The sequence below is a fragment of the Leptonotus elevatus genome, chromosome 6 (assembly GCF_054856555.1).
Source record: "Leptonotus elevatus isolate MCC_2025b chromosome 6, RoL_Lele_1.0, whole genome shotgun sequence".
Lineage (NCBI taxonomy): Eukaryota > Metazoa > Chordata > Actinopteri > Syngnathiformes > Syngnathidae > Leptonotus > Leptonotus elevatus.
The window spans coordinates 21,382,838-21,394,939 of NC_141244.1; the positions used below are offsets into that span (position 1 = coordinate 21,382,838).

Genomic DNA, 12,102 nt, shown 5'->3' on the forward strand with positions numbered 1-12,102 from the left:
TGCCAATAAGAGAGAAAAATACACGGCCATAACAACTGACAACATCATCACAAGGGACAAGTACAGGACTGGGCCACAGCAAGTGCATAGCAACTGACAACATCACCATAAAGGACAAATACAGGGCAGAACCATATCAGCTGAATAGTAACTGACAACATAATCACAGGGGGCCAATGAGAGACAAATACAGGACCAAAGCAACTGCACAGCAACTGACAACATCATCCTTACAAGGGACAAATACAGGACTGGACCATAGCAACTGCATAGCAGCTGACGACAATATCACCACAAGGAGAAAATGCAGGAAAGGACCATAGGAACTGCATGGTAACTAACAACATCACCACAAGAGACACATACAGGAAGGACTAAAGTAACTGCACTGCAACTGACAACATCATCCTTACACGGGACAAGTACAGGACTGGACCATGGCAACTGCATAATAACAACACAATGACCTCATGACCCAAATCAAAAACACAGTCAACAACAGTGCTCTTAAAGCGGACATACTGTTATTGTTGCTGTCGGGTGGAAACCCCGTATGTCCAAATATGATCAATTTACTATTTTTTCACAAATCAATGCTACTGGTCTGTCCCCATACCTGTTATTTTTATGCATCATTAACCCATTAAAAAAAATCTATAAACTCTCATTATACTTAACTGTCTGAGAAATATTTTAAAATCCTCCTGTGTCTTCACTCTCATACCTGGAAGTACGAATTTTGTAGTCTGACAGAAGAATTTATTGTTAAGCTTTGACTTTTAAAAGGGGTAGGTAAGCTAATTTTTATTTGAAGTGATACTTAAAAAAATACGATGGGGACACGTTGAAGCGACTGCATACAACCTTATAAGTTCCATTGTTGTTTATGCTTGTACCGCTTTAATAAGTTAAACCGAAGAGAAATGCTCTCTGCGGTTGCCATGGCGATGAAAGCTGATAACGGAACTCTATTAAGCTTATTGCTACACCACAATATCTGCTATATTCCCTTTTCAAAATTTTTCCACAACATCAGGAGACCTGAGAGACACTTGTTCATTTCATGGTGTAAAAAAAAAAAGAAAAAAAAAAGAAAAAGAAAAAGTTTGAAAATAGAGTGAGCTAAAATGTCCCAATTTCAGTTTCCCACCTGGATAACCTGCCGTCGCTCATCATCAAGCGTCTGCGGGGCAAACGGAGGTTACCTCTGTCACTTTGTCACGGATCATGGAGTCAAATATTTCTTTTTACCCCGATATATTTGCTCAGTTAGAGACGACAAGCTCTCCACCTTACCCCTACCTCGCTCCAGTGTGCAGGGTGAAGTTTGTGTCAAGGTGTCGCCGTGCATCGGAATGAAAACTGCCTTCCTGAGTAAGGTTGCAAACGTCGATATCTGTGGGAAAGAAACATATTTTTGTCATTTTTGGGGGTTTAAGAGACTTCAAAAATGCAATATTCATACTGTCAGGGAATATTATGCAAACTAATCAACAACTAAAAAGAGAATAAAAAAATGTAGGCACTGCTTTATATGAGCCCCTTATGCAAAGAGAACACAGCCCGCGGGGTTCTCATGTATTTGCCTGACCCGGTCCAAACTCGCCGCCTCTTGAACGCACTGATGGAATGCACGAATGCCAGCGGAGGTTTATGACCCGGCACACAAATCGATGGCGATGAAAATATGTTGGACAAATGTGAAAGAGATGGCTGGAGCATTCTGTTAGTTCCCTGGTGAGCCATGCAACGCTGAAGGAGAAGAAGATGAGAAGAATGCAGCGAGATTGAATCTGTGCACTCCCACTCCATCAGCTGCCTCCTCCAGCTACCACAATGGACCTCATTATCTCATAAGCGGCCGCCTGGGGACCAGCTGCATCTGAATATACGCATCACAGTTTTATCCAGTGCAACACCAGTTTAAATTAGGGTTGAACCATTTTGAAAAATAATCGGAAAAAAATCCCCCCTCCCCCTCTCAATATTACGACTGCTATTTAATATGCGATAATTTTTTTCAAGGTCATTTTCCTTACACAAATAATATTTTTTTCCCCCTTCATAATAACCATTGTCAGTTGCACAATTTCAATGAGTTTTCCCATCCCTAATTTAGGTTATCACTCTTACTGTTCATTTGTTTAAACCAAAAATATACAACAGTGGGCTCTTTCGAAAGGCATTTGCATACGGCTAGCACTTGTTTGTACTTAACATGCAAAAAAACTAAAATAAAAAAAAAGTACAGAAATTGTCCCTTTGCCTTTGTTTGAACCATTTGTGTACTCTTTTTAAACACATGCCAAAAACAGTTGGTTAAAAAATAACCCAAATTGGGTCAAAAAGGCACCAACCCAACTTTTTGGGTTAGTTCATTAATTTACCCAAAATGTTGGGTCAAATGAATAACAAAACAACCTAAAAAGATTCTCATCAAAATTGATTTTATTTAAATTATTTTATACTGTCTTGCCTTGGTCTGTGTGTGCCTGTATTTGGAGCGCTGTTCATGTTGTACTCGATTTGGCCACTTAGGGGCAGTGTGGTTCCACGCGGTCTAATACACTGTTAAGTTGTAGCCACATTAAAGAGTAGAAGGAAAAAGTCGCGACCAAATTATTCCAATAAAAGTAGTTTTTTGCAGTGTTCTTTTGAGTGATAAAAGTGCCGCGAGTAGCGCGCTAATTAGCATTAGCGAGTAGAATTACAATTCCTTGCACATCTATAGATTGAAGCAAAAATCATTGTCAATCAAATCATTTTGAATCAAAAATCGCCCCTAATCGAAAATCAATTCTGAATCGAATCGCAGGCCCCAAAAATCTGAATCGATTCGAATCGGGAGACATTCAAAGATTCCCACCTCTAGTTGCTTTGTGAGTTATTAATTTGATTTGACACCAATTTTTGGGTTAAATAACTTAAAAAGTTGGGCCGGTTAATTTATGACCCAATTTAATCACGTTATTCATTTAACCCAAAAAGTTGGGTCAAATGAATAATCCACAAAAAAAAACCCAAAATGGGTTGCTTTGTGAGTTATTAATTTAATTTGACCCAATCTTTGAGTTTAATAACAAGTTGGGTCTGTCTATTCTTGACCCAATTTGGGTTATTTTTGCCCCAACTGTTTTTAGAGTGCATAAACATTACTTAGGTGATTAATTGTGCATAAAAAATTGTACTTTGGAGAACAAAACAGTACACTTTTTTTTCCCTGAGCGTATACCCAAAATGCAGTTCAGTTTATTTTATGATGAAAAATTAATAATCTAGCTATACACTCCTGCTTGTTGAGTAAATATACCTTTACATGATAGCAACACGACTAGCATACAATAACATGTTTGTCCCGACAGTCCCATTGTTCAAACTTCTTCAGGCAATGTTGGGCCATTTTTGTTCATATCTGAGATGCCAGCTATGCATTTAGCCAATTCCGTCATTTTTCAGTTCTTCTGTTTTGGGGCCATAAAGTCATTTGTTTCAGGTAAAAAAATAAAATAAAAAAAGTCTTCCCTGTTGTCAATGTAGGTTTTTATGACATGATTTACTACTTATGCAGCAACTATATAATTGATTAACGGAGTTGTCTTAGGGAATATTGTCACTGGTTGGCCTTTTTTTTTTTATATACATGATCAACACAAGTGTAATCTGCACTCAACATATGGTATTTACATGCACTTTCTAATGTAAAGCATGAAGATATATATAGATCATTAATTATACTGTAAGCTAAGATACAGTAAATTATATATTCAGTGGTGGATTCTGGTATGTGCGGCCCAGCAGGCATGACATGTCAATCATAGATGGTTGTATGGGGAATTTGCGCCCCCTTGTGGAGTTGCCCTCTGTAGAAGGCATGCAGATGTAACCTCCACTCCAGTATGTTTTTTTCATTGCTGTGTGTGCGTGTGCGTGTGCGTGTGCGGTTTGCTAACAGGGGGCAAATGTCAGGCCTATTTTTTTCCCTCTCAGAGTCTGATTGATAGATTCAGGTAAAAACTAGATGCCTCAATGATCCATCTAACTACAAATCATGCAGATTTCAATGTATTACTTATGCCAAGTAAATGTGATTTATTATTTTTTTCATGTTCTATAAATGTTCAAAAATACCAATTGTGTTCATATTGTCATTATGGGATTCAGATTCTGGGTTCAAATCTGGGTCCTAGTCTTTAGTGCTTGCATAGGTGTTCTCCACATACGGATAGAGGTGAATACTTGTTTGTCTGTATGTGCCCTGTGATTGGCTATCCAGTCCAGGTTGTACCTCACACCTCTCTCCCGTGACCCATATGAGGACAAGCATAATAGAAAATGGACAGCTATTAATAGAATTAGGAGCTTAACCATGATATCCATTGTAACATGCCCGCCCGATAAATGACTCATACATATATCCGTCCTCATTCAGACACATTTAAAAACCTGAAACGGTGACATGCACGGTTGTCATAGCCATCGCATATAGAGTTACAATAGATAGATAGAGACCTGCGCTGCTTGGAAAGCGAGAGAGAATGGAGAGGAAGGGCCAAATGTGGGCCCCGAGACAGAGCTTCTGTCACAATGTCGCCAAACGCCAGGCCGATTTCACGCTTGAGGGACCCCGCGAAAAAAAAAAGACAGCGGCGTCACTTCCACGCAGTGCCACCCCCCGCCATCTGGGGTCGCTCCGCGCTCAGCCAAAACAGATGCCAGGAACAGACAAAAATAAAATATCAGGGTGCGGCGAAGCAAGGTTTTTGGAGGGAAAATGGGAGCGGGTGGGTGGTTGTTCAGAGGGGAAATGACACAGGGAGAGAGGAGTGTGGACATTTTGGGGAGGGCAGATTGATCTGAGCAAATTAACCAAATAAAAGACAGATGGACGGACAGGCAGCGGAAGCAAAGGGAATGGATGACGAAAATGAAAACAAATGAGATCGAAGGCCGTGGAGGCAATTCTCACTAGTTTTTTCTTTCTCTTTTTTTTTGTACTTCTTGGGGAGGAAATTTTTTTTGAAACCCGACTGTCCTAGTGACGGCCCGCTTGATATAATCCTCTGGGAGCCGATGACGGGATGGATTACTCCATCATTTATAGCTTGGAAAACACAGCCAACAGTCCTGTCTTTTCATCAATCTTTCACCGTATATTTTCCAGAAAGATGCCCCCATGCCCTCTCTCCCCCCGCCCCTCTTTTCAAATTCTCTCATTTCTTTATTTCATTCTTTCTGTTCTTCAATGTCAGTCCCCGGAGAAAATAAGTAGAAATACATTAAAGATAAATGGATCCTCCCAAAGGATTCTTTGTTAAGTTTTTTTTAAAAGAAAATTTTCAAGACAGTTTCATTATAGCTCACTCTTCTGTGCCGGTTAATGTTAATGTGAAGTGAAAGTTGAATGTTTTAAAGGGGACGCTATCAGGGTGATTTCAATTTTGTTTGCAATTTCAACGGTTTGTGACAGCTTAATTGCTAACAAAAGACATCGCTAGTCCCTTGTCTACCGAGATAGCATATTAGCCTAGCAGCTAGCCTAAAGCATGCTGACATTGGCCACACTTTGGGACAAATAAATTGTATTGAGTGCCTACCTTGTATGAAAGTACATATAGAGAGCAGTTTAATACGTTAAAGGGTACAAATGACTTGAGCAAGATGGCTAGCACCTCAGCATTAGCGTCAAATCTCTTCCGAGATCTCCTAACTAAAAGAAAACAAAGCTCAATAATAGAAGTATTTTATGTTACATCACGTCACTGGTAAAGATTAGAGTGGAATTTAGAAACAAGATATAGCATATATTTTATTTGCGGTGAAATAATTAAATAAAAGCCTCATATGACATGAGCTAGCATATTAGCCAACCATGCTAACACTAGCCACACTTTGAGAAAAACAACAAAATAAAAACAATTACTGTGTACAACAGTTTAAACAAATGAAAGGGTATAACTGACCTGAGCAAGCTGTCCCCAGCCATGCTAACTTCCTTAGCATAGATGTCAAATCTTCTTAGAAATCGCCTAAAAGAAAGAGAGTACTTTATTTTTTAGCATTTTATGTTACAATAAGTCACTGGTAAGGATTAAAGTGACATTCAGACACAAGATGTAGAAGCAAATTCATTCCCGGGTAAAATTATCCCCTCATAAATTGTACCCTTAAAGCCTCCGGACTCCGCCGCGAGATGTCACATTATTTGTAGCTTCCCGGAGGCGAACAGAAAAGAAAGAAGTGCCTTTTCTCTTTTTCGCTCAGAGGTCATAAAGTCTTTTAAGTGTTCCCCCTGTTTATTTTAGGAGTCAATTAACTTTTCATGCGAGCCGCCCCGCTCGCTGTTTGCCAACAGATGTTCCAATGCTGATTAACTCGGTATTCTGCTTTGTTTTTTCTCTCCGTTATTTGGATGCTCCACATTCCAGTCGACACTGTCGTGGGATCAGAGTGCGTGCACACTCTTATACGCATGCACACTTGCTGATACGAAGGCGTTCCCTATCCATATTTGATGGCAAGCACACATATCGGTGATATGAATACAATATGAGAAACACACTGAGCCGCAAGTATTCAGGAGTAGTTTCGACAAAAGCATCCTATAGAAATGTGCTAACATTTTGTATTAAAGAGTTAAAAATGTTATGGTGGTACTTGAATCTGGCCATTGTAATTAATCATAACAATACCTAGCAAAAAGAAAAGAAAAAAAAGAGTTCTGTCAAGCCAATAGCAATGGAAGTAGAAACGGACCGAAATAAAACAATTAAAAGTACTAATACATCACTAAACTAGGGTTAAGGTTTCAAAGTAGGGTTTTAAACTAGGGTAAGGGTTACAAAGTAGGGTTTCAAACTAGGGTTAGGGTTTCAAAGTAGGGTTTTAAACTAGGGTTAAGGGTTCAAAGTAGGGTTTTAAAATAGGGTTAGGGTTACAAAGTAGGGTTTTAAACTAGGGTTAGGGCTTCAAAGTAGGATCTTAAACTAGAGTTAGGGTTTCAAAGTAGGGTTTAAAACTAGGGTTAGGGTTTTAAAGTAGGGTTTTAAACTAGGGTTAGGGTTTCAAAATAGGGTTTTAAACTAGGGTTAGGGTTTCAAAGTAGGGTTTTGAACTAGGGTTAGGGTTTCAAAATAGGGTTTTGAACTAGGGTTAGGGTTTCAAAGTAGGGTTTTAAACTAGGGTTAGGGTTTCAAAGTAGGGTTTTAAAATAGGGTTAGGGTTACAAAGTAGGGTTTTGAACTAGGGTTAGGGTTTCAAAATAGGGTTAGGGTTTCAAAGTAGGGTTTTAAACTAGGGTTAGGGTTACAAAGTAGGGTTTTAAACTAGGGTTAAGGTTTTAAAGAAGTGTTTTAAACTAGGGTTACGGTTTCAAAGTAGGGGTTTAAACTAGGGTTAGGGTTTCAAAATAGGGTTTTAAACTAGGGTTAGGGTTTCAAAATAGGGTTTTAAACTAGTGTTAGGGTTTCAAAGTAGGGTTTTAAACTAGGGTTAGGGTTTCAAAATAGGGTTTTAAACTAGGGTTAGGGTTTCAAAGTAGGGTTTTAAACTAGGGTTAGGGTTTCAAAATAGGGTTTTAAACTAGGGTTAGGGTTTTAAAGTAGGGTTTTAAACTAGGGTTAGGGTTTCAAATTAGGGTTTAAAACTGGGGCTAGGGTTTCAAATTAGCGTTTCAAACTTGGGCTAGGGTTTCAAATTAGGGTTTAAAAATAAGGGCTAGGGTTTCAAATGAGGGTTTCAAACTAGGGCTAGGGTTTTATATTAGGGTTTTAAAGTAGGGCTAGGGTTTCAATTAAGGGTTTTCAAACTAGGGTTAGGGTTCCAAATTAGGGTTTCAAACTAGGGCTAAGGTTTCAAATTAGGGTTTCAAACTAGGGCTAGGGATTCAAAATAGGGTTTTAAACTAGGGTTAGGGTTACAAAGTAGGGCTTTAATCTAGGGTTAGGGTTACAAAGTAGGGCTTTAAACTAGGGTTAGGGTTTCAAAGTAGGGTGTCTCGGCAGATTGGCCAAATATGGTCAATTTTATGACATGATTAGAAATCAGTCCATCGAGGATTCACCAATTATTTTTTGAATATTCACAAAGTCCTTATTTTCCTATTGTGCTTCAGTCTCTTCTAAGACATACTAAATAATGTGTTGCATCGGTAATCCTTTGCTGACTGGACTGAAGTCTACTAATGTGATATGATGTCCGGGGCCTTATTTGACCAAATTCTGCTTGTAACTTGAACGCACCGCTGTAATGAACTTTGCGTTTCCGCAGCACTTGGGCACGTGTTAAATGAAAACCTGCTGTGATGTCGTTGCGTTGTTGCTCCCCTGCAGGTTTTTAACGAGTCATCTTTGGAGATGATTCAAGACTGAGATGCAGATGGACTTTGTGTCCCCTCATTAAACATGCACAAAACCTCTTGGCGGCGTTTGTTGACGCTTGCCGCCGGTGAAGGGATCCACTCGACCAGCTGGAGATGCAAATTGCCGTGCGTGTTGGACATTGTACTTTCAAAGCAATCGCCGCCCATCCCTCCTCGACATCGCTTTCCTGTGTCACATCCAAATGACATTCCCTCTTTTTGCACTGCGCACATTCACGGGTAAAAGAATGGGTGCCATGACAACGGGGAACATCAAAATCCAATTAAACGGAACTTCCTCCAATTCCACCAGACCGTCAAATAACTTACATCCTGCAATCGCCGCGTGTGAAAAATAACTCCGGAGGCTTGTTATTCACATTGAAGATCAGAATGGAAAGATAGATTATACAATATCACAATGTAAAATGAACATACAATAAACCAATAATTTGGTAAATATAACACATTCATTTCTTCTGCCTTTAAAAATAATGAAATGAGTTGTATTGCTTGGTCGTGATTGAAATCAGCTGAGCCCATTGTCCAATATTTGTTTGCAAAATTACCAACATTGGGTCTAACTTGCCTCTGCGCAGTTACGCTACACGGTGTACAGAATTCACCGCCAGGATCTAACCCACAACGAAATTAACTCTTAACATAAAACAAAAAGCATTTCACTGATGTTTTCCAGCCGTTTAAAAATAGGGGCGGGCAAATATTCAGTGCCAGCTTGTGAAGAGCACTCCATGTGCCGATGAGTGTTCAGAGCCCACGGGGGCCCAGCAGGGTTTGTGCCTCCTACACCGAGCCACCCCCTGCCCGAAAAAACCCAAAACAAAACAAAAAAACCCACACATTCCACTCGTTTGAGCCAACAGAGCGAGGTCGTGTGTGTGCTGTGCAGCACGGCACTCTTTGCCCTTAGCAACACTGCTGCCTTTTGTGAAGAAATGACTACATGATTTGCTTTTTCAAATATGATGGGACCAGCAAAAATAAAGTAAAACTACTCACTTTTTGGATCACTAAATGCCATTTGAGCAGTGTTGCATCCACCAAGCGGAGCTTTTCAGTTCCTGTTTTCCGAAACTTGGAATACAAATCGGAAATTGTAGCTCAAAGAGGAGAGTGACAGCCATGAAGTTTCTCAAACCGGTGCTGAAATGCAGTTGGGGACAGAAACAAATTCTGAGAAAAAAAAGGAAAAAAAGAAGGAAAAAGAAAAAAAGAAAAAAAAGAAAACATTTTTGCCAGACAATTGATGATTCATAGGCAAAGGAATGATACGCTTAGAAAAACTATAAATTACATTTTATCAAACGCTGATGACCTCACGTTTGGCCAAATGCTACCTAAAACGAAAGCACAAATTAAATGCGTCAGCCTAGAACATTTAATAAACCAGGAAGGAAGACAACAGACTTGATTTTTTTTTTTGCTCGTGAGGAGTACGGACAGAAAACATGCTCAATTACAATCTCCTATCCGCTCTGAAGCACACTCCGCCGAATCTTCTCTTTTTATTGGTTACATAGCCAATTGCTGCTCTAAAGGTTTGGGGATTTACATAGCAGCAACGTGACAATCATCCCACCGGATATGACTGCTCAGACAATAATGCAGATGGTTTTTTTCAGCGCGGAAAGTGTCAAAGTTCATAGTTCAAACGCAAAATTTTCCAGCCGCTATCTTGTCAGGTTTCAGTTTGTGTGTTGCATCTGCAGCTTCTTTTCTCCGCATAGATCAAACATAGGTCACACTGTTAAATAAATGCTTTGTAATTACTAAAATAGTAACTATGGGATAATTTATGTACATTTATTCTAACAAAATGTGTAGTGACTTTTAAGACACCCTGTACAAACTATTTATGTTTTGATGATGCTGTCTAAATCACATTTTTGTGTGCCATTGGTATTCAATAAAATGGTAACCCTAACCTTGAACTCCAAATCTAAGCCACTAACTATAAAACTGAGCACCCGAACCCAGATCCTACCCACTGACCTCTAAACCTAACCACAACCCAAACAATTTTAATTTTAAACATTTTACTTTATATTAATAATTCTGTATTTATTATTATTATTATTACTATTATTTTACTAATGAACACAACGGCTAACTGTTTAACAAAATATTTTCATCAAAACATAAAAAAAACAAAAAACAAATAATTTTAAGGCTTTTTAATTTAGGGGTTCCTTTGCGTTTATTGTTTATTGAACCCACTAATCCGAACTCTAACCGCAACTTTCCTCCTGCACTGTGCTTTCCTTCCCTCCACACTGGATCTTTGCACTGCACCGAATCCGCCGCATCGACACTCGCCAAATGCTGACTCAAAGCGACTTTTATGAACGGTAGAATAAATCCAAAAGCAGGAGCGCAGAAAACACATTTGATTAAATCCTCTGACGATTCAATGATGAATTTGTTGGCGAGTGCCACCGAGTGCGCTGCGGATTGCTGTGGAGGTTATTGATGTGTACTTTATCTGCTGTTGGTCATTCATCACCTGAGCACTGTATCAGCCTCTGCTCACCTATTTAGACACACACACACACGCACAAACCCACGCGCACACGCCGACGGTGTCGACAAGCTGCTGCTGAAAAGGTGAATTTCGTTAATAAGGCACTTTTACTTTATAAAAGCACTCTCTCGTATTTGTTCGTATCTTTTAGGAAAAGTAACAAAATGACATGGTTGCATGCTGGATAAAGAGAAAACTGATGTCGTTAAGGCAACGATTGCATCATCATCACTGCTGTTTTACCGAAAAACTCCCAGAACTGCAGAACTCTTTGATTTCAAAGCGCTTCTGCATATTCATCAGTGGGGCTCTGTGCAAATATGATTACATATGCATACACTGGGAGCTTTCTTATATAGACAAGCTAAACTTTATGGCGCATTACGAATTAATGAAGATGCTAAAAAGAGAGGGTAGAGAAGTAGGTATTTAAGGTATTGTAGATATGGAAATTAGCTTATGTCCTCAAATAGCGGCCGTGTCCCCATTAGTCGCTGGTTGCAGCACTCACTTGCAAAAAATAAATGCCTCCCTCAATTAAATGACAGTAATTGTGTCAGTTGGTTGACATGGTTGCTTACACATGGACATAAAAGTGTGAACTGCTGAATCCATTTGAAACCCTGCTGCTAACCAACACAGCAGCACCTATCAAAGTGCATAAACAGCCTTTAAAGTGTGAAGGCTTATTGCATGTTTCCAGTTTTATTGATTTCAGGAGTTACTTCATGTTTCAAGGTTTATTTATTGCAAGAGTGAAGAGCTTCGCCCATTCGATACCCCGTTGCTAACCAAAACAGCAGCACCTATCACAGTGCATAAATAGCCTTTATAGTATGAAGGCTTGTTGCATGTTTTCAGTTTTACTTATTTCAGGAGTTAGCAGCTTATCCCATTTGAAACTCTGTTGTTAACCAAAACAGCAGCAGCACCTACCAAAGAACATGAAGTCTTTTACTCTTGTTTGGGAGAATCAAGAGTAAAAGACTTAATGTGCCGTGTAGTCTAATTTGCTATTACAATTTGCTTGTATTCCTTAACATTTATTATTGTATGTAAATGCCAAAAGGTATGTTGAAGTGTTACGTCATGACAGTTTGTCCGAGTGTGTGCTAATATGCTAGCTAACACTACTGATGGCCCGCATCTGAAGGCCGTTGTTTTAAATAAACTATTTTGAAGTGCATCTCCACAATGTTTTGGG

General features: G+C 39.3%; 1 long non-coding RNA gene across 1 annotated transcript; it reads right to left on the bottom strand.

Moving 5' to 3' along the window:
• Positions 1-793: 793 nt before the first annotated feature.
• Positions 794-6,274, bottom strand: LOC147172724 (uncharacterized). Its single transcript, XR_015095287.1, has 3 exons — positions 6,163-6,274; positions 5,961-6,026; positions 794-1,396 (listed from the first exon to the last, which is right to left on the bottom strand). It is a non-coding gene; the product is annotated as an uncharacterized LOC147172724 (long non-coding RNA).
• Positions 6,275-12,102: the final 5,828 nt, after the last annotated feature.